We start from the raw sequence: 25,958 nt of genomic DNA on the forward strand, positions 1-25,958 counted from the left end.
TCTTGGAGATTATTACGCTGTTTGAATTTTGTCACATACCTTGCAGTAACTAACAAGAGCACTAATTAAAAGATTATGTAGAGTAGTTTTAATATGCAGGTCTTAAAATGTTATGAATTATCAAGCATTACTGACTTTGACATATGGCTTAGGTGTCAGTATATATAAAATGTAACTTCACATGTTGCAACTAGCAATTTTTCCTGAGCATTTGGTGATGTTATGGCCTTCAGAATATCTCTTTATATGGATTTCATCTTTCTTCCTGTTGCACTTAGTTCAGGATTCTGATATACTAGAAACTCAAGGTTCTGAGCAGGTACAGTATATACCATATATTTGTTAAACAAACAACAGGTAAAAGCTAAGAGCAAACACTAGACAGTAAGAAGCCCATATGAACCAATAAAAATCTACATTTAAGTGACAATGACAAAACTTACCGAATCACAGGGTAAAAGAGTTTGCTGTGTAATTCATCAGTCATGTCTCTATAATAGATAATTTAGGTCTAAGGTTAACTTAAATAGACAATACTCATCAAATATTCACTTATCTCATCTTAGCCACTAATACGGTATAAATGGAATTTACTATTTCACAGATAAAAAGGACAAATTAGGGACAGTGGGGAACAGTTCAGCCATATTTAAAAAGCAAGTGTGATATCCTCAAATACAGGCATGTCTGAATTGGTTAAAGGACCCCATCCTTCAGTCCTAATTCAGGCAAAAGTCTTGTTGAAGATGGAAATTTTGCCTGTAGGATCGAGCTCTATAAACCCTGGGATACATGTCTAGAAATCCTAGTGTCAAACATGTGTAACTGCAGCATCACTGTAGATGCAGGTACATGGGGTATGGAGTGTGTGCAGCTCTGCAGCATAGACTCTCAGAGGCTGGCTTGGCTAACATGTGCCCCTGGGCATGCAAAGTAAGACATGAGTGCACGTTGCTCTATAGATGTCATCTAAGTAGTCAAGAGAACTAAAATGTTATTAGGCTGTTTCGACACTACACTACTTTTTCTTCCAATTTAGTGTAACCTAATCCTCTTCAGAAGAAGTCTAGATGAAAGAGTGGTTAAAATGGCCTCCACAGATCTGCTAATACTCCCACCATTGCTACCATTGGTGCAGCTGCACTAGTGAGAATTTTTTTTAAAACAAGGCCCGCTGTCCACAGGTTTATGAACCCACACATGGAAACTCTGAATTAAGGAATGGGGAAACATATTTAATATGGTCACTCAAATGACTAATATCTTTTCATATAGTTAAGCTACGTTTTTTCCCTACGTTTCTTCTCCCAACCCTCATTCCCACCCCTAAACATATGCAATATTTTGGAGCAGATTTCTAAAGAAATAAGAGACACAAGAACTGATAGAAAAAAGTGATCAGAAATTATGAGAGAAGCAGAGTATTAACAGTTTTTCAACTCACTATCTTTGAAATAAGAAATAAAGGCTTTGTCTGCTATATTATATAGTTTTTGATTAACAGTAATGAAAAGTATTGTTTTGGCAACCACACATTCTTTACATACATAAAAGGCTAGGATCCTTTTTTCATATAACTCCCACAGATCAATGTCAGGATATGGCTCTAATTTTTTTGTAATGTTTATATAGAGATCTGAGATGTTACAGAGTGAAAAGTACTGTTTAAGTGTAAGACATTTTCTATTAATGCAACAGAGACAGGCTGTGAATATAAGGCATATAGATTTTCAAAGTGTGTTCCCTAGTTCATACCAAGATCTATATTAAAATGCTATATAATTAAAATGCACTTGTCCTTTTTTGCAAGTACAGTGCTTCAGTCCTTTGTACGTAGCTGCGATAACTGTGTTAATCGTAAAAGTATTTAATTATTAATTACAAAAAATATCCAGTAGAACTCAGAAATCTTCAGCAATAAAATGTGTTACACACAAAAGAGCACCAAACATTAGAACACAGAGTTAGGGATGTTACCTTCTTCTTCCTCCCCCATCCAACAGGCAAGCAATTTCATTTGCCAGTATGGCTTTGAATACTGTCTTCATGTCCGTGGCTCACAAAGTTACCTCTCTGCTCAACCACATCCAGACTAAAATCTTGACCTGTCTTTCTGACATGTTTTTGTGGATGTCTAGCCTCAAAATGAAACTTTATGTGGCCAAAACACAGCTGCTGATCTTTTCCCTGGAACTCTCTATTTTCCTCTGTTGCGGTGGACAATACCACTGTTCTCCCTGTCACTCGGATCCATAGTCCTAGCTTCAACTTTGAACTGACCCTCTCTTTCCCTCCTCTCCCACATCCAGTGAGTATAAATCTCGCCACTTCTTCCTGTATATCTCCACAATCAATGTTTCCTTTCTATCCACACTGCCAAAACTCTTGTCTAATCCCTCAGCATCTCGCACCTTTACTACTCTGAGCTCCTCTTCTCTAGCCTTGACGCCTGCAACCTCACTGCCCTTAAGCCCATTCAAAATGACTGCTAAAGTCTTCTTCCTGACTCAGTCTGTCATTCCTCTTTTACGTCCCTCCACTAGTTTCCCCCTCTTGGAGCTCAGATTTCTTGTCCTTACTTTCCACACCCTTCACAGTTTAGCTCGGCCTGGCCTATCTGACCTTTTATCTTAGCGCAAGGTAAACTGCCACCTTCACTCTGTTAATGATGCCAGCCTCGAGTACCCTGATTCTCTACTTCTCAACAACCATTTTCACACTCTATCTCATCCTGGTCCCTACAAGTGCGAAAAGCTCCCAATACAAATCCATAAGGCCCCCATCTTATCCTTCTTCGGGTCCTTTCTGAAAACTCACCCTTTTCTCCAATGCATGTAGTAAACTGCAACTTGACAATAAGTCAAGTGTCAAGTTGTGTTACTGCTCCTCAAAGGCCAAGAGTTGTGCACATCCTTTTTTATTCTTCACCTCACCTCAACCCATTTCTAATGTCTTGTCTTTTATATTTTAGCTCTTTAGAGCAAGGTCTGTCATTTTCAATATGTTTGTACAGCACAATGGGTCCCCGATCTCATTGGCCTCCAGGTACTTCCACAATACAAACGTTAATTAACAATTCTTTATAATTATAAGGTGGGGATAGGGAGAGACAGATCAGGAAAACAAAAAATAAATTTAAAGCTGTCTGAGAAGCACATTTTGAGTCTTTTGATTCTCCCTTAGTATTTGCTGCAATCATTGGGACATTCTTCTGTATGTTAAATGAAAGAAATAGTAATATTTCCTCCAGGTATGTATGTGAGAGTTAGAAAAGACAGAATAACCTGTTGCTACATTTCAAAATAATCTCTCTTCCGGGTACGCTAATGTAAATAAAAGGAAAGTAATGGTACATAGATTAAATAGAACCAAAATTAAGGGCCAACTTACTCAGAAATTTAGGAGTAAGGCATGTGAAATGTCAGCCTCCACCCCTCCACACACACTAACCACCTGGCCACAGAAACAACAGTGGCAGTCTTTACACTCCAAAAAATGGCATTAGTCTCTGGCACAGTTCTCTCAATAATTATATTAAAAATGTGTCCCTTCTCTTCTCTACAGCACGGATTCAATCCAAGACCCAAGACTGTTAACATTCCCCATGCTTTCAAAAGCCAGAGGTGCAAATAATCAAATATTTATTTCCCCTTGGATGAATGGAATGTATATTCCTGTTTTTGTGTCTTTTTGTAACTTAAGGTTTTGCCTAGAGGGATTCTCTATGTGTTGAATCTGATTACCCTGTAAGGTATTTACCATCATGATTTTACAGAGGTGATTCTTTTACTTTTTCTTCAATTAAAATTCTTCTTTTAAGAACCTGATTGCTTTTTCATTGTTTTAAGATCCAAGGGTTTGGGTCTGTGTTCACCTATGCAAACTGGTGAGGATTTTTCTCAAGCCTTCCCCAGGAAAGGGGGTGTAGGGTTTGGGAGGATTTTGGGGGGAAAGACGTTTCCAAGCGGGCTCTTTCCCGGTTATATATTTGTTAGATGCTTGGTGGTGGCAGCAGTAAAGTCCAAGGGCAAAAGGTAAAATAGTTTGTACCTTGGGGAAGTTTTAAGCTGGTGAGAATAAGCTTCGGGGTTCTTTCATGCAGGTCCCCACATCTGTACCCTAGAGTTCAAAGTGGGGAAGGAACCTTGACATAGTGTGGGGCCCAAAACTGGACACAGTACTCCAGATGAGGCCTCACCAGTGTCGAATAGAGGGGAACGATCACGTCCCTCGATCTGCTGGCAATGCCCCTACTTATACATCCCAAAATGCCATTGGCCTTCTTGGCAACAAGGGCACACTGTTGACTCATATCCAGCTTCTTGTCCACTGTAACCCCTAGGTCCTTTTCTGCAGAACTGCTGCCTAGCCATTCGGTCCCTAGTCTGTAGCAGCGCATGGGATTCTTCCGACCTAAGTGCAGGACTCTGCACTTGTCCTTGTTGAACATCATCAGATTTCTTTTGGCCCAATCCTCTCATTTGTCTAGGTCCCTCTGTATCCTAACCCTACCCTCCAGCGTATCTACCTCTCCTCCCAGTTTAGTGTCACCTGCAAACTTGCTGAGGGTGCAATCCACACCATCCTCCAGATCATTTATGAAGATATTGAACAAAACCAGCCAGAGGACCGACCCTTGGGGCACTCCACTTGATACCGGATGCCAACTAGACATGGAGCTATTGATCACTACCCGTTGAGCCCGACAATCTAGCCAGCTTTCTATCCAGCTTTAATCCATTCATCCTTCCGTGGCCTTGCACCCCAGGCCTCCCCTGGGGCAATATCACACCAGGCCATTCCTACTTCTGCGCTGCTGCTGGCAGTGGTGCTGCCTTCAGAGCTGGGCACCCAGCCAGCAGCCACTGCTGTCCGGCCACCCAGCCAGTGCTTAATTTGTGCCAGGGCTGAGCTCCAGCATGTCTTTTATTACACATTAAGCACTAGGGCACCCCCTGACCACGGTGCCCTGGGCAGTCGCCCATGTTGCCCTCCTCTAAAGATGGACCTGAGGGTAGTGAAATAATATATTTTCACAATTGAAAGTGGTCAGTCCATCAGTTTCACTTTTCAGTGGAATACCAAAATTGAAAACAAACAGAATTAAATGTATGGAAATCTTTAACAGCAAACATGTCATTGGTAAAAATAAGGTGCTGGTAAGGAAATGTTTAATTAACGTATGATTTTATCCTGACAATATACTTTTAGCTTTCTTTGCCTCTGTGCTTCATAAAATGAAATATAGTTAGGCTTTTATGCATATCAGGGAATGGTACCAAAGTAGTGGTGTTTTGAAGCAAGATATTTAAAGTTTGGGAAATCATGTCATCTGTAAAGTCCCCAAATGTGATCCTGAGTATTGACAATCTTTCCTGGGAATTAGAATTTTTATTTACTTAGGACAAAATCAGACAAACAGTACATTTAAAACAGAAGGGAACATACAGTTCAGTATATTAAGTAAATTACAAACTCTGGGTTCAATTTGTGGTTCTCCCATGCCAGCTTTGGTGTTTTAAAGGAATGCTGAAGTCACCTTAACTAGCCACAAGGAAATGCCTCCAGTATAGGGGGTGTCATGACATGGCTGTACCTAGCTCTACATCAACCGCCCACAACTGTCCTTGACAGAGAGGGCATTCCTGGGGAAATGAGCTCTGGGTGGACTGCTCTCTGGCTGTTCACAGATGCCAGACAGTTCCTTGGCAGCTAGGGGCCAGAAAGGGCAGCTGTGACTGTTCTACACCAGGCCCAGAACAGGGGAGGGAAAGAGGTGGGATAAAGCCACCTTTGCCCCTCCCTAACCCTGGTTCTCCTACCAAGCTCTGGTCAGTTGAAACAATGACTTGTGCTCTCCATTCCCAAAGAAAACAGAGGGAATGTGGCTTTCATTAACATAATACATTTTATATTTTTAAAAGGTCATAAATCTGTAACCATCCTCCGCTGTGACTGTTGATTAAATTTGAGAAGCCTCCTTAAAGAGGGATTAATAAAAGCACTTAAATTTCACTCGTCACATCTATTTTAGCTAAATAATTCTTTGTTGAAACTGTTACCTTTCAGTCTTTCAGGATGATTCAGTCTTTAGAATATTCAGAAATGTGAGATTTAATACAGGATAATAATCTCTTGAAGGGCAATGAATAATGATTTTACTGAGTATCCTGAGCAACTGGAATGATGTATAATTGATTGAAGATTAAAAGTTCCCTTGTTTGATTAGGAAGTACTTTACCAATCTACTCAGTGAGCAATCTTGGTTTGTCAATGAACTGAAGAAGGTTATTCCTAATAGAGATGATGAAATCTACTCCCTTTCTCACTCTTCTTTGTATTCAATTCCTCTCTCTCTCTCTCTCTCTCTCATCCCCACACTACTTTCTCCTTACCTTTCCCTCCCCTTTACAGCTACATTTATATGATCCCCAATCCTCCCTCTCTCCTTCCTTCTTCGGAGTATAATCAGCTCTCTGGCTGGAGCTAGTGTATTCCATTGTTCATCCTGCCCCTATGCTCCCTACAATATTTCCCCACTCTTCTCACTGAACTTCCTCATATGATATTCCAAAATGCACTGGGTACCTCTGACCCTGCAACATATAATTTTAAGACACAGGGACTGACCCAACAGATATTGCTGACCAGTTGTGACCACAATGGAGCTTGAAAGTTAAAACAGAGCTTGAATCAAATATGTATGCTACGGAGAAGGGAGATGAAGTTAATTAACTAAACCAGTGGTTCTCAACCATGGGTCCGGCGCCCCCTTGGGGGGCCGCGATCATGTTCCAGGAGGTCCACCAAACATGGCCAGTGTTGGATTCACTGGGGCCCACGCAGAGATGAAAGTAAGCTGGTACTGTCTGGTACGGCGTACCAGCAAGAGCCAGTATGCCATGCCGGACCAGCTTCCCCAGCGATGATTTAAAGGGCATGGGGCTCCAGCGGCTGCAGGGAGCCCCAGGCCCTTTAAATCACTGCCGGAGCCTGGACGCTGCTACCCCAGGATAGCAGAGGCAGGGGTCCTGCAGAGATTTAAAGGGCCCAGAGCTCTACGGCGGCCGGAGCTCCAGGCCCTTCAATTCGCTCCTGAGCCCTGGGGCTCTCAGCTGCCTCTGCAGCTGGTAGCTCCGGGGTGATTTAAAGGCCCTGGGGCTCCCAGCCACAGCCGGAGCCCCGCCTCTTCCGGTCGAGGCCACACCTCTTCAGGTTGAGGCCACGCCCCCTCATGACTCCGGCATACTGGTAAATCCTTTAAATTACTTTCACGCCTGGGCCCACAGCAGAAAGCCAAGCCCCACTGCATGGGGCTGAAGCCTGGGGCCCTGAGCCCTGCCACCCCGGGCTGAAGCCAAAGCCTGAGCAACTTAGCTTCGCAGGAGCCCTTGTGGCATGGGGCCCCAGGCAGCTGCCTTGCTTGCTACCCCATAATGCTGGCCCTGTCTTTTATATACAGTTGTTGTGGCATAGGTGGTGTCAAGGTTCCTTCCCCATTCTGAATTCTAGGGCACAGATGGGGGGGACCTGCATGAAAGACCCCCTAAGCTTATTCTTACCAGCTTAGGTTAAAACTTCCTCAAGGTACAAACTTTGCCTTGTCCTTGAACCCTTCTGCCACCACCAAGCATGTTAAACAAAGAACAGGGAAAGAGCCCACTTGGAGATGTGTTTCCACCAAAATATCCCCCCAAATCCTACACCCCCTTTCCTGGGGAAGGCTTGAGAAAAATCCTTACCAATTTGCATCGGTGAACACAGACCCAAACCCTTGGATCTTAAGAACAATGAAAAATCAATCAGGTTCTTAAAAGAAGAATTTTAATTAAAGAAAAAGTAAAAGAATCACCTCTGTAAAATCAGGATGGTAAATACCTTACAGGGTAATCAGATTCATAACATAGAGAATCCCTCTATAAGTTACAAAAAGACACAAAAACAGGAATATACATTCCATCCAGCACAACCTATTTTACCAGCCATTTAACAAAAGGAAATCTAATGCATTTCTAGCTAGATTACTTACTAATTTAACAGAAGTTCTGAGGAGTTCTGAACAGCATTTCTGATCTGTTCCCAGCAAAAGCATCACACAGACAGACAGACCCTTTGTCCCTCCCCCTGCCCAGCTTTGAAAGTATCTTGTCTCCTCATTGGTCATTTTGGTCAGGTGCCAGCGAGGTTATCTTAGCTTCTTAACACTTTATAGGTGAAGGGGTTTTGCCTCTGGCCAGGAGGGATTTTGTAGCACTGTATACAGAAAGGTGGTTACACTTCCCTTTATATTTATGACAGGTGGGCTGTGGAGTTTTTACAGCGTGTTCGCAGGGGGCCTCAGAAAGAAAAAGGTTGAGAACCCCTGAACTAAACCAAACCTTCTAAAACATTTAGTTCAGTGTTTGGGTTGAGGGGTTCAGTCTGGTTCTTATTTCGTAATCGCTAGTTTGCTCACCCCCTGTAGAGTTCCTGAGAACTGCATAGACAAGATCATCAAAGCCACACAGAGAATGAAAAATGGACATGACTTCCCAGCAAATTAGTCATATATATATATATATATATATATATATATATATATATATATATAATAAATCAATTGGAATATAAATATTGTACTTACATTTCAGTGTACAATATAGAATATAAAGGAGTATAAACAAGTCATTGTCTGTATGAAATTTTAGTTTATACTGATTTTGCTAGTGCTTTTTATGGAGCCTGTTGTAAAACGAGGCAAATAGCAAGATGAGTCGATGTATCCCCTGGAAGACCTCTGCGAACCCCCAGCAGTGAGTGTATTTGAGTAAATATTCATTATCCTGGGAGGTAATGTGTCCAATCCTTTGGGATTGGTAGAATATTCTTATATGATGAATAAGATTTTCAGTAACCCTCATTATATTTGACTTGGGTGTCTGGGTGGAGGCCTAAGGCTGGATTGCTTTAAAGGAACTGTGTTGTTGGTGCTGGGTAACTAGTAAGGTATTATAGAAGCTGTTTTGTGCTGGTTTGGTAAATCTAAGTATCAGAATATCCACCATCTTTGGGGATTGTCTGCCCCTTCTTTGCAGTTTACCCTAATTGAGTAACCTCAGTGTGGCTCCCCTGGGACTCTGGTCACACATACCAACAGTGACACGTGAGATTTAAACCATATTTAACACTACCAATGAATTACAACAGCATTACAAATGACACCTTCCAGGCACATATACCCTCTACAGTGCCTAATTCACACAACTGTAACCACTTAAATATGGCCTGCTATACTAATCTTAATGGTGATTTAATAGTGGTATAAATTACACATCAGGTGCAAATGGGAAAGTAGTGTAGTGAGGTAATTGGCTCCAATTTGTCATGAAAAACAACCTCTTTCAAAGGAGCTCTAGTGAGTCCACACCTGGAATACTTCATGCTGTGGTGGACACCTCAACACGAAAAATATACAGGCAAACATTTTCAGAAGTAGGAGTCTAAAGTCCATATTTAGGCACCTGACGGTGGGATTTTCAAAAAGCATCTAGGGGCTTGTCTTGATAGTTAGTGCACTGTAAATCTACAGCACGCTACACACTAGCTATCCATGTGGACCCTGACACACACTGAAAGTTCTCTAGTGCACTTCACTTTACTCCACTTTAAATGGTAGGGAACTTTTAATATGTGCTAGCTTGGGTCCACATGGATAGTTACTGCACAACACATTAGTGTGCTGTAAATATATCCTCCAGCGTGCCGCACTCTGTTTGTCTACACGAGTCCTAAGTAACTTAGGACTGGAGCTCAGTTTCCATTGGATCAACAGCTGTGCAATGTTGCTGTATTTTGTTACAGCACGTGCAATGTTTTGGCAGAGGTGATTGGGCAGCATTCATGTTGAAGCAATTCTTGTGTGTCTAAAGTTTACAAACAATTTTGGGATCCTTTACTATGAAAGAAATTACTGGTACAGAGGTATATGATGCTAGTATTCTATTACAAAGTATACACAAGTATTTAGAAATTTAAAAACCTAATTTAATGAATGAAAGATTTCCTTTTACCAAATATAAAGGGAAATATCTGTCACCGTGGCATATGCAGGATCTCTTTAAAAAGAGGCTTTGAAATATTCATTAAGGATGAATGAGTGCTTCACTGAACCTGTCCTCTTGGTCCATAGGAAGAGATTCACATTTTCTTAACAAGTAAGAATGTTTGCACATAAACATGGGTTTGATTTGTTCACTGAACAGTTTGCTCAATTATTTTGAATATTGGAATTGGATAATCAAATTGTCTGGGAAACTATGGACGTGGAATATTCATGAGTAAGAACAGCTTCCTAAATTTTGTGTTATTGTTTTTGAATGCTCTTTCATGATAGCTTATTATATAGCAATTATCATGACAGCACTTGCAGTTTATATATGCTGTAGTTTAAAAAGGGCCCAAATCTTGTCCTCATGGATATTAATGGCAAAACTTCCACTGATTTTGATGCAACCAGGATCAGGCCCAAAGTAACTAACCAGCCCAGTACTTTGAATTTATTACAGCTGCTTTTTAAAAAATACCTCTTTTGACCCGTGATACAGCATTTTCTTTACATAGCTTGTTTTGCTAGTCATTTCAGCATATTAGGAGCTCACCAATTTATCATGCCAACAAAGCATTTGAAGCAAATCTAGTGAAGTACACTGTGTTCCACAGTTTGTTTTTGTGATTTTCAATAAAGCATGTTCTGTAACTGAGTCCATAAAAATGGTGAGAAAACTGCATCCAAAGCTTTATATACTCTTCTAAGCATCTGTGCGACATACAAGATGGATTCAACAATAAGAAGATTCCCTAAACAAAATATCTTTGTTTCAAAAACTAGCTAGAGCTATTAATGACAATAATGTACTTAACTATTGGACATCATGGATAGAAACCCAGGAAAGAAAGAAAGGAAACATATAGCTAAGGACATCATACTACACAACTAAATACAGTAAGTGCAGTTCTTAGATATGGGAAAGGAACACACAACACTCCCCAGGAGGTGGTGTGCAAAGGTGACTGTAAGCTACCTTTGCCCCACTGGAGCCTCACAAATTGAAGGATTGGAACAAAATTTGATTGGTTCTGTGGACTAAATTGCAGTTTGGCCACAAGTCCAAGATATGGGGCAGCGCATTACTGTGCTGCTCCAGGAGCAAACCATGAAACAGATTCTGAACCAGAGAGTCTCCATCTGTATCTCAACTCCCCACCTTCTCTGGAAAGAAGGGGAAAGGAGTGGGAGGTGTTCCCAGGCCTATACCTGGCACAGTGTATATTCCTTAGCACAGTTATGCTGCTCAGTGCATTGGGGCTTTGAGCCAAGGCTCTACCAGTCCCCATGCATACCTGCTTGCCCACGTGAGAAGAGGTATAGAGGCTTTGCAGAATCTTCTCCCTCCCTACTCACTGCTATCCATGATGTGGCTGGCTGGTGCAGGAGCATAAGGAGCACCTCACTCCTTTTACTTAGTGCTGCCAACTCTCCCAGTAACATTGCGAGTCCCACAATATTTGATGTTTTTCTTAAAGTGCCAACTCTTGGAGTCACATGGTTACATAAGATTCTCAACTTTTATTTAAAAAAAAAGTTTCTAGCCCCTATGGATGCAGGCAAAAGCCTGAAAACTCAAACCCTAAAGGCTCAAACATCTAAAAGCAAATAAACAGAACCCAATGCTTTTAAACCAATCTCATGATTTTTGAACACTTGGGGATAGCAACACTGGTTGGAAGTGCCAAGACTTTTGTCATTATGGGTACTACTTTATAAATATGGAGGGATAATGCCAGCTTTCTCTCCCTGGGGAGGGGGGGTTTGGAAATCCATGCAATATTTTATAAAGAGATAAATGTGCAATGAATTTCATTTAATTAGGCAAAATTGCAAAACGGCAAGATTGCTATTTCTGATTACTGTACTGGGATAAGTCATCTAAACAAACAACAAAAAAACTACCACTCTAGTTACTATTCCACTTAACTTTATTCACCTGTTTAATCTGTCATTACTTGGCATTTGGACACGCAGCCAAAATTTAAACATTTAAAAAGATGACAATGACCAGACCTCAGGATTTCATAGTCAAAACTGGAAAAAATAGGAGTCATTCAAGAGAAGAGCCAGAAGCCAAATCCCTGATGTAAACAGCTCTGAAATTTGGGGAGGGGTGAAGGTATGGAACCCAAATAATTTCTTATGCTCTTTATGCTAAGCAAGCTGTTCCCCCTCCTATTTAGCTCTGACACTGAGTACCTTTCCCAGACCTGAAGAAGAGCTCTGTGTAGCTTAAAAGCTTGTCTCTCTCACTAGCAGAAGTTGGTCCAATAAAAGATATTACCTCCCCCACCTTGTCTCTCTAATATCCTGGAACTAACATGCTGAAACAACACTGCAAACAAGGATTAATAGTAACAATTTTGTATACTGCTGTTCTGTTTTGGCATATTTGAAGCTTATTAGAAACTTGGTAATTGATATTAAAATGGCGCTACATAGTGACTGAGTACTGGGACAGCTGCAGTTTTGCCAAAAGTTAGCTTTTAAGTTTAGGAAGCTTCTGGTTGCAGCAGTTTTCATTTTCCACCTGGCATCAGTTGAACCTCCACCTTATTACATGAAGCTGAGCTATTATAAATTACCAAATACTGTCTTCTAAAGCTGCTGAATTAGCAAGTTCTGTTACAAGTGCAAAGCATGAGGAGTTTGGGTCTCGCTGTATATTTTTAATGTTATGCCCAGTGATGAGCTGCCAAAATCTGAAGAACCGGTTCCTTCACTGGCTCTGGGTCTTCGGCGGCACAGAGCGACCCGCCACCGAAGTGCCGCCAAAGACCCGGAGGGAGTGAAGGACCTGCCGCCGAAGTGCCGCTGAAGACCCGGAGAGAGTGACAGAGCCGCCGCTGAAGTGCTGACGAAGACCCGGAGCACCGCCGAGTGAGTAAAAAGGGATTCTCAAGGGAAGCCTCCCCAGCCAGGAGCTCACGCAGGCCAGACAGGACGGTCCTGTGGGCCAGATGTGGCCCACGGGCCAGAGTTTGCCCAACCCTTTAACAACCAGTTCTAAACTGGCTTCTAAATTTAACAGCCGGTTCGCATGAACCGGTGCGAACCGGTTCCAGCTCACCACTGGTCATGCCTATCATAAGCACAGCTTTCAGACAGAAGTATTTTCAACTATTTCTCAAAAATTCTCACTGAAGCAAATTTTCTTTCCCCAGTATAAATCACTACGAAGGACAACATTGCCATATTAGTAATATGTCATTTGTGATTAATGCTGCTGTTTCTGTGAAAGAAGGCATGTAAAAGGTATTTACTGACCTAACTCTAAAAAAGAGGAAAGATTTGTTTGCATTTTGTTTATGGCAATAATTAGAGTATAGGCCTGTGACGGGTGTACCAACCCTGCACCAGGCCGCTGGGGGCAGACCGATCATTGTGGGCCCAGGTGACTGCGTCCCCTTACCCCTGCTACGCATGCTCCAGGTGGAGAAGCCAGATAAAAGGAGGCAGCCCAGCTCAGTTGGGGCGGGTGATGGAAGAGGAAGGATGTACACTGCTGGTTCCTGAAGGGGTGCCTGCGATGCCCCTGGCGGTAGAGCCTCAAGACCTGGACTACGCTCCAGGTCACTCGCTGACTGCGGAGACTGCCAGGGAAACCAAGCTGCCGCCTGCTGAGGAGGCTGCTGCCTGCTCTATGCCCCAGCCCAGAGGGAAGTTAGGCCTGGGGGGAGGGATAGCTCAGTGGTTTGAGCATTGGCCTGCTAAACCCAGGGTTGTGAGTTCAATCCTTGAGGGGGCCATTTGGGATCAGGGCAAAAATTGGGGATTGGTCCTGCTCTGAGCAGGGGGTTGGACTAGATGACCTCCTGAGGTCCCTTCCAACCCTGGTATTCTATAGACTGTTTGTTTGGCCCCACCCAGGGGCTGCAGCCTGCTTGCTGCTTTGCCCTGCCCAGGGTGGCAATTCCCCAAGTGCCACTGCTGCCCTAGCCAGGAGGCTGCTGGGCTCTAGACTGTTTGCTTGCTTTGCCCTGCTCAGGGGTTGCAGCCTGATTGCTGCTTTGCCCTGCCTTGGGGGCTAATTCCCCAAGTGCTACTGCCTGCCGTAGACTGTTTGTTTGGCTTCCCAGGGGCTGCAGCCTGATTGCCGCTAAATACTATTGTCTGACTCAGTCAGGAGGCTGCAGGGCTCCAAATTGGTTGTTTGTTTTGCTCCAGCCAGACTGTTTGTTTGTTTTGCCAGCTCAGAGACCACAGACTTATTATGTCGAGGGGGAGAGCTCTCTCCTGTCAGCTTGCAGCAACTACACGAGTACTCTTACAGTGGCACAGCTGTATCGATACAGCTGTGTTGCTGTAAGCTTGCTAGTGTAGACATGGCTTAAGAAATTAGAGATAGGAATGGGTGCATAAGTGAGAGAGAGAGAGTAAAATGTTTTTTCTCCCAAATCAAAAATAGAATGGATGCTGAAATCCATCTGGATGTTACAAAAAACTGAAATGAGAAAAGGCAAACCACTCTCTGAGGTGATTTACCATTCTCACCAAAGAACTGCTTGCTAAATAACTCCAGTGATTTCACCACAGTGACTTGTTTGGAACATCAGACAGAGCTATGAAGAATAATGTGTTAATATATCACTTCTGATATGTGTTTCATGTTGGAATCCTTTTCTAGTCCTTTAAATTTGTGAACCAAATTTTTTCAAGCATGAAAAAGGGGCTTGTACTCCCTGAGGAATAAGTCCACCGCAAGTATGAAGCTCTAAAACTAACTCATCTTGAACCAGCAGAGTGTAAAAAAAGTGTTCTATTTTTTAAGGGGCACATATATATTTTAAATCATGCTCCCGTAACACAAAACAAGCTCCACCGATTTTCTTGAAACTTTCCAAATAAATTCAGCTTTGGGTTGAGGCCAAGCATAAGAAATGTCATACCCCAAAGATACGTTTTAAAGACAGTTATTATTACAACCAGCCTAATGTTTCTCAGAGTACCCAAGCCATTATCGCTACTCAGATACCTCCATAGCTGGAGGAGCTAATTGAATAAATGTCATGAAAACTACAGTGATAATTACAGTAGAAAATAATGGCTATGCATTTCTATTGTCTGGACTTTAAAAAAAAGATGACTTCTTCAAAGATGACGAGTTCAACTTTAGGAACTTTCCCACGAAAAAGTCCTTTACATGCTAATAAATTATTATCCTTGCTGTAGAATAGTATAGGATATTTTTAAAAAGAATCTACAGAAAGGAAATCATTCTCTATTACATTTTATAGATTTTAAAAGAAATTTCCAACAATACTCTTTCTCACTGCAGTCTTATGGCAAGAGGCAGTGGCTTACCCACCTAGTTATAAAGGTATTTATATGGCTCACAGCATCCAAGTGCCTCACAATCATGAATGGATTTATCCTTACAAAGCCCTACTCGGCGGGAAGGATGATCATAATTTACAGATGAGAAACAAAGTAGACAAAGAGACTTTTTCAAGGCCACATAGGAATTATGCGGCAGTGTCAGGAATTGTACCCAGGATTCCCAAGTCCCAGTCCAGTGCCACTACAGCATATTTCTACCCTATTGATACAGGAACCACTTATCTCTCAGAGACTGTCACATTGACTCCCTATGAGGCTCTGAGAAGAGACAGGCTTCTATCACACTGGTTCAAGTTATCTTTCCAAATCAGGATAGGATAGTTCCATCAATGGCTATTAGCCAAGATGGTCCAGGATGAAACATCACGTTCTGGATGTCCCTAAGCCTCTGACTTCCAGATGCTGGGAGTAGACAGCAGGGGATGGATCTCTTGATAATTGTCCTGTTCTGTTCATTCCATTTAAAACACCTGGCACTGGCCACTGTTAGAAGACAGGATACTGGGCTAGATGGACATTCTTATCACTCAACTTGGTGCCGGTTTAACATTGCCTTCCATAGCATTAATAGAGACATGTTTATTTTTGCTTTATATTATAGGATCTTCTACTAATGTACAATTTCAAATAAAATATTTTATTACAACCTGAATGGAATATGTGAACTGTTTTATGGGGGCCATTATTGTCTTGATCAAGGATAGGCAACCTTTGGTACGCGGCCCATCAGGGTAAGCCCCATGGCAGGCTGGGCTGGTTTGTTTACCTGCCGTGTCCTCAGGTTCAGCCAATCGCAGCTTCCACTGGCTGCGATTCGCCGCTCCAGGCCAATGGGAGCTGTGGGAAGCGGCGCAGGCTGAAGGATGTGCTGGCCGCCACTTCCCACAGGCCCCATTGGCCCGGAATGGTGAACCGCGGCCAGTGGGAGCTACGATTGGCTGAACCTGTGGATGTGGCAGGTAAACAAACCAGCCCAGCCCACCAGGGGGCTTACCTTGGCAGGCCACGTGCCAAAGGTTGCCGATCCCTGGTCTTGATGCTCTCTGTGAAGGAGCAAAGTATGCTGAACTCTCACAAAATAGACAATAGACTAGGCCTGGTTCAAATTGTGATCTCTTTCCCCATAAGATTGAATTAATAGATAGATTGAAGACATAATAGATTGAATTGGTTTAAACCACATAAAAAAGCCCAGAGGAAGATCTTCAGAACACTGTCATTTCTTCTTTTCTTGCAGCCACAATGGGTATTTACATATAAAGCAGACTAATATCCCTAACGAAGCTGCTACAGTATAGACTATTATGGATGAAGAGACAAGCACAAACATTTCTACATAATGTGTTTGATAAGGGTTAAGTAATGCAGATGCATTTTTCACCTTATACAGACAAATACTCCACCCACCCCCCAAGAGATATAGTACATGACAGGAGTTGTTTTGGGAGTAAACATCAGTCATGCAATGTGAAGTTAAAAATTCAGTCTGCCTACAAGATAGCATTTGTGCTGTTGCCTAGGGCTATTCAAATTACCATTCACTCTCTCTGTCACATAATATTTAAGTCCTGGCTGAAACTGTGACCTCAGCAGAAGCAAACAGCACAGAGAATTTGAATATATGGCTTTAGACATTGGTCATCAGCCTCATCACCAAGAACAGGTAATCCATAAATAGACAGCATGAAGAATGGAACTTAAGACCTCCTGCTCCAAACCCCCCAAAAGACTAGATTCTTTAGCTAACAGAGCTTTGCAAGCTAATTAACCTTCAAATACTTTGTGAGCCAGCTACATTTTATTACCCTAGTTTTACAAACAGGGAACACCAGGTAGAGATTGACAGTGCTTTCAAAAGAGGTGGATTCTTTGGTTAGTGGGTGCTCAACTTGACATACCTAGGGATCTCAAACTGGGCAACCAAAATTAGTCAACACTTCTAAAAATGACAGCCTAAGTGATTTGCCTAAGACTATCACGGTAATAAGTGCTATAGCTGGGATAAAGATTCAGAAATTCCTGGTAACCAGTCCCTACTTTCCGTGCTACCTCCCTCTGCTTTTCATGAAAAACAACTATCTACCAGCTGGCCATCAGCTGAGACAAAATGCATAAAATAAACTTGTTTACTGAAATGGGAAAGTTCAGCATATCACTTCGATCCTGCAGCAAATTTAGGGGGGAAAACACCCCACGCTTGACCTTTACAAAAAAAAAACTGCAAGTTTAAATTTGGCCTAAAATTAAGATTTTGCAAAAATATGGTTTTAGAAAACTTCAGATCAATAGAAACATTTTAATTAAATAAATATCCACTGGTAATAGTTTTCTTTGTAAGAAATAGTCCTGTGCTGTATTTGCAACACAAACATTGCATTATTATGCTAGTGCTTGAGATGTGAAAAATTAAATCGACTACAAACTGAATGAAAACAGAAGTCAAACTGGCCACCTTAATTTCATTGTGGAAGAAAACAGAAGTGCTGAAAAGTAATATAGTTTATTATAACCCTTAATCTTAATACTCCTGGGTGTTATTTGTAACACACAGTAGGTAAAAAAAGAGATGTAGAGACCGGTTTTAAATATTAGCACATGCAAAATTGCACATACTCCCCCCCACTCCTACCTTAGGGGTTTACCCCACTGAAATGCATATACAAATCTGATGTTTATATGCAAACATGGCTAGACGCCTAAATGGCCATGCGCATGAGCTATAACAACTCTATCAGTTTCAGAGTAGCAGCTGTGTTAGTCTGTATTCGCAAAAAGAAAAGGAGGACTTGTGGCACCTTAGAGACTAACCAATTTATTTGAGCATAAGCTTTCGTGAGCTACAGCTCACTTCATCGGATGCATTCAGTGGAAAATACAGTGGGGAGATTTTATATACACAGAGAACATGAAACAATGGGTGTTACCATACACACTGTAATGAGAGTGATCAGGGAAAGGTGAGCTATTACCAGCAGCAGAGTGGGGAGTGTGGGGGGAATGTGAAGGGGGGGAACCTTATGTAGTGATAATCAAGGTGGGCCAGTTCCAGCAGTTGCCAAGAACGTGTGAGGAACAGTAGCGGGGGGGAGGGGGGAATAAACATGGGGAAATAGTTTTGCTTTGTGTAATGACACATCCGCTCCCACTCTTTATTCAAGCCTAAGTTAATTGTATCCAGTTTGCAAATTAATTCCAATTCAGCAGTCTCTCGTTGGAGTCGTTCACCTGCACATCTACCAATGTGATATATACCATCATGTGCCAGCAATGCCCCTCTGCCATGTACATTGGCAAAACTGGACAGTCTCTACGTAAAAGAATAAATGGACACAAATCAGACGTCAAGAATTATAACATTCAAAAACCAGTCGGAGAACACTTCAATCTCTTTGGTCACTCGATTACAGGCCTAAAAGTGGCAATTCTTCAACAAAAAAACTTCAAAAACAGACTCCAACGAGAGACTGCTGAATTGAAATTAATTTGCAAACTGGATACAATTAACTTAGGCTTGAATAGAGACTGGGAGTGAATGTGTCATTACACAAAGTAAAACTATTTCCCCATGTTTATTCTCCCCCCACCCCCCGAACACACTGTTCCTCAGACGTTCTTGTCAACTGCTGGAAATGGCCCACCTTGATTATCACTACATAAGGTCCCCCTGTCCCACCCCCCCCGCCCCCCTGCTGGTAATAGCTCACCTTACCTGATCACTCTCATTACAGTGTGTATGGTAACACCCATTGTTTCATGTTCTCTGTGTATATAAAATCTCCCCACTGTATTTTCCACTGCATGTATCCGATGAAGTGAGCTGTAGGTCACGAAAGCTTATGCTCAGATAAATTTGTTAGTCTCTAAGGTGCCACAAGTACTCCAACTCTATCAGTGTTTCCTAAATGGTGGGTTGCATTCAGGAAGATTGTAGATGGGTCATGGGCCTGGTGCAGAAGGGAGACCTTGGGGGGTTGGAGAGGGAGCCCACCCCACACGCACCCCACAGTGGCAGTTCCCGTTCCACAGGGCTAGGCCAGGCTCCCTGCTCTAGGCATTGTAACCTACTCAAGTTTGGTCCAGCCATCTCTCTGTCATGAAGGAGGGGCAGCCAGGCCAAACCTGAGTAGTGCTGCGATCCCCTACATTGCCTGAATCAGAGAGTCAGGCGCAGACCCATGGGACAGGAGAGCTGTTGGGCTCACTCTCCAAACCACTGGGGTTTCCCCTATGCATTGGGACACGATTAGGGTTGTGGTGCTGGGGCAGAGGGTGGTGCAGTTGCAGGTGGTCGGTGCCCCCTCAGTGGGGCAAGGAGGCTGCAACAGCAAAGAAGAAGGATGGGGGCCTATGATTTGGGCACCCCACCATGAATTTAGACCTTGGGTAGGTCACAAAAGAAATAAAATGGCATTGGTGGCTTGCCTTTGTAAACAAAAATTTGGGAACCGCTGCTCTATGTCATCCCTCCTCTGGTCAACAGCTCAGGCAGGCTCCCTTCTCAGGGTATGTCTGCATTGCAGGCAGGGGTGTGATTTGTAGACATAACGAAGCTTGCTTTAATCTAGCTATCTCACTGAAAATAGTGGCAAGGACCCAACAGGCACAGGTTTCAGCACAGGCTGCGCCAGCCCATCTCACCCTCTGGGTATGGCTGCTGCTTCCCACAGCTCCCATTGGCCGGGAACAGCGAACCGCAGCCACTGGGAGCTGCGGGCAGCCGTGCAAATGTAGACAAGCTGTTTGGTGGGCCGCCAACGGATTAGCCTGACAGAGGCGGTTCTACTTTAATTCTGTAGCTATGGATTTAAAACATCTTGCTGAATGTTGTGAGTAGACTTAAGCTGAAAGACTGCACAGTATCTTAAACTAACACTTCTAGAACACATAATGAACTCTAGGCCTTTATAAATTTATCTCTCTTGCATCCTTACTAAAGGAAGAATGGGTGGCTATTACCAGATGTGAACAGCTGCATGGACTTGCAGGTTCTGTCAACATCTATGAGAGTTTCTGCTTGGATGGATGCCTATGCCTAAAGGAAAAAATGAGGGATGGAGAAAAAGAAGTGGACTGTCAACCAGCACCAGAGTTAATCTAATTCTTTCTTTTCTTTCACTCATTTGCTTTTATTTTGATCTGTCTGTTTCATTTCATAATTAATAGGTGTGATTTTGATAAATGGCTTGGATTAAGGAAGGTTATTCTAATTGAAGTGTGAGTAGATGACATCATTTGTGTTTTCAAACTCCATTACAGAATGAAAAACAAAATTGAGGTTCAACATCAAAATAAACGGTGTTTGGAGTACACTAAAAGCTGATATATCAGCCAACTATCATTTGGCAAACTAGCACAGCATGTCAGCTGGAGCACATTAGCCGTTCCCAGCGATCAGAACAGTACATAGAGAGAGTTGATTTCTTAGGCAGCTAAGATCCAAATACAGAACCAACATAGGTGCCAGTTATACTGCTAGAGTTCTGCAATTGTCCCTGAACAACAGATGAGGGCACTGTAAGCAAAAATAAATCCTTGAAATACAGTCAATGCAAATGCATTTAGAATAAGAGATTTTTTTTTAAAGGCATAATAAAAATATGCAAACTGGTATTTATGATTACCGAGAAGACAGTTGCTTCCAGTGGTGAGCTGGAGCCGGCTCTCACCATTTGAACTGGTTGTTAAATTTTGAAGCCGGTTTACAACCGGTTGTTAAAGGAGTGGGCAAACTCTGGCCTGCACCGGTTGTTAAAGGGGTGTGCAAACTCCAGCCCACATCTGGCCTCCGGGACCGCCTGAGCTCTCGGGTCTTCGGCGGCACTTCAGCAGTACGTCCTTCACTCGCTCTGGGTCTTCGGTGGCACATTGGCGGCAGGTCCTTCAGTGCCGCCGAAGACCCGGAGCGAGTGAGGAACGTGCTGCCGAAGTGCCACCGAAGACCCAGAGCAACTGACGGACCCGCCGCCAAAGTGCCGCCAAAGACCCAGAGCGACTGAAGGAACCGGTTCTTCAGCTTTTGGCAGCTCATCACTGGTTGCTCCCCTATTGAAAAACTGACTAAGCCAACAATAAGCAGCTAAGACATTTTCTTCAAACATTCTATCCCACTTCACTATTTCAATCTACAAGTCGATATATTTCACCCTAATAGATTTATATGCTATACAGACACACTTTATATAAAGACTACAGAAAGAGAAAGTCAAGTTTGTACAATTAAGTACTCATACATCGGGAACTGCCACAGCCAAGCTTGCTCGCACAACCTTAAATCTGCCCATATGTGCATATGCATCATAATATAGTTGTAAAGTATATGATCAGATACTATTTTTCAATCATCATGCACTTTTTTCCACAACATTTTCCCCCACACATTAATTCTTAAACTAATTTAACTTCCCAGTATCTATATTATTACTGGAGGATCTCAAACCGTTTTGCAGAGGAGAACAGTGTTGTCTAGAGAGTGTATATTTATGGTTTCTTCTTTAAATAGGCCTGTGATGTAGATGTACAACTATTTTGTGTTTTCATACCACCTGTCCTCAAAATGTCTCAAAGTCCAAATACTGGTTTCTTTCTTTCTTTCAAAATTGTCAAATCTATTTAAAATCTATTTAACTGTTTAGTGAGTGAGATTCTGGTACAGAATTTACAGTATTACTTTACTGATTTGAAATACAATTCTAATTGGGCAACTACATTGATTTTTCTATAAGTTAAAACTGTATGTTTCCAGGTTGAAAGTGTTACTACTAGATTCAATTAAATAATGGCCATATTAAGGCACTTCAATAAATGACGTGATTTCCAAAGGTGCTTAGCACCCAACTGCTCCCATTCAAGCCAATGTAAAGTGGCTGGGTACTTGAAAATCAAGTCACAGAGTACATGATTGAAAGCCTCCCATTAAGTGGGCTTTATATAGGGCCTTTATTTATGGGTTTAAATGTGGAGTTAAGCTAACTTTAGGCACCAGTTTTTGAAAATCTTGGCCACTATAATTTTCAGATAAATGACATTCATAGATCTTGACTGGTATATACACAGTAGAACACAATACTACAAGATGCTATGCACATATATAACATTTGAGAAAAATGGTTTATTATATTGTATTTGAGATAATTAAAGAATGTATCATAAAGCACACGCACAAATAGTAGGATTGCACATACAACCTCATGTTTAGCGTTTTCTCACCTCTGGGTCATTAACAGAGAAGCCACAAAGAAGCCCTAAGAATGTTAAGAAAACCAATAAATCAATGATGTTATGGAAAAGAGCATACAGCTCATACCATGCAAATTCCATAAATTGAAACAGTTTGGCTTATGCTCCGTGGGCAAACTGCCATCCTTGACCAGAGCACTAGAATGCTAGGCTACAGTCAGACCTCAGAATTTCAAGTGTTTAACACCGGATAACTCCCTATTAAAGTACTTGGCACTAGCTTAGTTTATGCTCATCTTGGCAGGTAAGAAGGAGACTTAGGGCTTGTCTACACTGGCACTTTACAGCGCTGAAACTTTCTCACTCATGGGGTGTGAAAAAACACCCCCCCGAGCGCAGCACGTTTTAGGGCTGTAAAGCACCAGTGTAGACAGCGCCCCAGCGCCGGGAGGTGGTTCGCTCTGCCGCAGCTGCACAAGTGCAGCGGCAGCGCTTTAACGTTGCCTGTGTAGACTAGCCCTAAGTTAGTTTCCTGTGTACACTGTGTTCCAATGAATGAGGACATACTGTAATATTGTAGCTGTATAAGCCTATTTACATCGAAGCTGAGAGGGTGAAATCCAGGCCCCATTCAAGTCAATGGCAAAACACGCATTGACTTCAGTGGGGCCCAGATTTCACGTCCGATGCACGCCTAAATCAGTGATTTTGTGCTCATGCACGCACACCTGTTTGAGCACACACAACCCTGCCTTGTGTGCTCATCAGGGCTTATGTACCTACAACAGTAAAAATACGGAAAGGTACATGTGAACTTAAGAAAAATATGAGGGCCTTTAGATGCAGAGAACCTTGTAACACTGAATATGAGCAGCTTCTGAGAAGAAATGCACCAGTAGGCTGCTTCCCAAGGCACTGTACAACAGGTGTAGGAGACATATTTTGCACAATGGTAATGGGATAAACTTTTACTCCTGGGAAACACACCATGGATTGTAATGCCCACACACAGCCAACAGAGCTTCAGTTAAGGCCTAGTTTTTAAAGAACTTACAGCAAACTGCACGGAACTCACTGGAGGATGAAGATCTGAGTCAAACTTGCTGGGGAAACTAAATGTAAGCGGGGGAATAGTCCCGCTATTGTGGGGAACTTTCCTGGCTTCTGCACTAGCCCGGTGAAGTGGGCTAGAGAAAGGATCTGAGTCCTCGCTCCTACTTCCTTTACCCAGTGGCCTCCCTGTCCTCGAGGACTCCCCTTCCACTCTCCTGTCTGGCAGAGTCCTCGTAACCCCAAGGCTGGGCCCAGGATTCCTGGGGGGCTTGACCCCCAACCCTGCTGTGCTCACCTAGGACAGGGGCTAGGGTGTCCCCACTCTGGGGTACTCTCTCTGCACTAGGCACTTCTCTGACCCACTGACCATTACATACAATTTAAAGCAAATGCAAGTTATTTAATCAACAATTAATTTTAAAAAGAATAAGGAGAAATGGGAAAGGTTAAAGGAAACACCTCACCCCGCTCTGTGGCAGGGAACATCACAAACAGCGTCTCTGGAATGTCAGGGCAGTTCACAGTTTGTTCCTTGGAAGTCCCAGGCCTCCTTCTCAGACCCTGGCTGTGCTGCAGGGATGCTGTGGGATGGACACTTGCTCTGGTGGTGGCCACATGCTCTCAGTCTCTAAGTGGTAGGACCCTTCTTCCCAGTGTCACCCCCACCCTGTCGGGGTTACGATCCAAGCCTGGCCTGCAGAGCCTCTTGGCTGAGGCGTCTCCCTGTGCTGGGCCCGCTGCCCAGGGTCCCCCTTGCTATCCCCAGCTGCTCACTGCACCCAGCTCCAGACTGCTCCAGCCCCAGCTCCTCCACTCTGTCTCTGCTACTCTGCCTCCAGCTCCCTGGGCTGCTTCTTTGGCTCCTCCGCCTCTGGTTGCTACAGCTCTGCTCCCAGGACAGGTCTGCTCTGCAGGCTGCTTCTATGACTCTGCTCCCAGCACTGACCTGCTTCCTGGGCTGCTTTTCTGGACCCTCTGGCTCTGGTTGCTGCAGCTTTCTTCCCAGGGCAAGTCTGCTCTCTCTGAGCTGTGCCTCTGGCTTTGGGGCTGCAGCGCTGCTCCCAGGACAGGGTCTGCTCTCTCTGGGCTGCTTTTCTGGTCCCTCTGGATCTGGCACAGCTCCGCTCCGCAGCTTAGCTTGGGCCCCCGCTTTCTCCTTAGCTCGGCCCCACTCTGTCTGACCCAGGCAAATCCAGTTCATACAGAGGATGGGACCTCCCTGGCATCCTGACTCCCTGATTAGCCTGCCTACCCTGTCATTCAGGCTGACCTGGAGCATTGGCCTCTCCCCATTGTTCCTGGAGACTGTGTTTCCTGGTTTCCCATAGACCCTTCCCCTTTTAGTACTGGGAGCTAGCAACTAAAACACCCCCACTGAATGTTAGTAAGGGGGCAACAGTCCCCTGACATAAACATTTCAGAGCTGACGTTTAGATCCACTGAGCCATCCCCAACAGCAGAGCCTTAAAGCATTGCTTCTTCAGGTACCTTTTCTGTCTACAGAAAATTGTGTAAAACATTTCACCTCCCAGTGTGTGCAATCCCTTCTCTAGTTGTAAATCCTGAGAACTGAACTTTCTAACCCAGTCATTTTGTGCAGAGACAAGGTCAAAGAATTTGTTTCCCCATATAATGGGGAAAGGGAGTTTTAATCACTCTCTTCATTGTCGATAATGGCTAAACAGTTTTTGCCCAAACTTTAAGAAACCCCAAAATAAATAATAAATTCACATTTGGGCAGAGACAAAGGCTGGGAGATTCTAGTATGAAAGGTTAATGTTTCAGAAAATTAGGAGAAAGTGATAAGAGGGTCTTGTAACAAAAGCTATTATGTAATCTTAACTACAATGGGTCAGAGCTGAAGCTCCACCTTTTTATTATGGATGAAATCCTGGCCCCACTGAAGCCAATTGGAGTTTTTTTCCTTTACCTCAGTGTGACCAGGATTTCACCCCATATGTATTACTTACATACACAAATATATATATATACACATATCCATCTACTTTCTAACTGCAATGCTTTAAAATAAATCCCATACTCAACTATTAAATAAGGACAATTTAAAGAACACTTTGATGAGCAACATACACAACTTCAGTCATAGCAAAATTATCCAAGACTTCGAAGATGAAGTCATTTCATTTTATCTTAGTAAAGCTTGCATTTTAAACTAGAAAATTTTATAAAGCTTCATACAGGGAGTCTATATTTTCTTCCATCTCCACTCAGAAACAGAAATATTAGCAAGATGACTGGAAACATTTAATTCAGAAATATATTCCTAGCAAAAAATCAGTTC

General features: G+C 42.9%; 1 protein-coding gene across 3 annotated transcripts in view; it reads right to left on the reverse strand.

Annotated features, from left to right (window-relative positions):
- FGF14 (fibroblast growth factor 14) overlaps window positions 1–25,958 on the reverse strand; it is a 605,518-nt gene that overhangs the window by 222,799 nt on the left and 356,761 nt on the right. The window contains exon 2 of one of the 3 annotated variants that reach the window (XM_073349255.2): window positions 444–491. The exons of the other annotated variants lie outside the window; for them this stretch is intronic. The gene's annotated coding sequence lies outside the window, so the exon portion shown is untranslated. The remainder of the gene's footprint in view (window positions 1–443; window positions 492–25,958) is intronic. 3 annotated transcript variants of the gene reach the window in all.

This window comes from Lepidochelys kempii, chromosome 1 (genome assembly GCF_965140285.1).
Source record: "Lepidochelys kempii isolate rLepKem1 chromosome 1, rLepKem1.hap1, whole genome shotgun sequence".
NCBI lineage: Eukaryota > Metazoa > Chordata > Testudines > Cheloniidae > Lepidochelys > Lepidochelys kempii.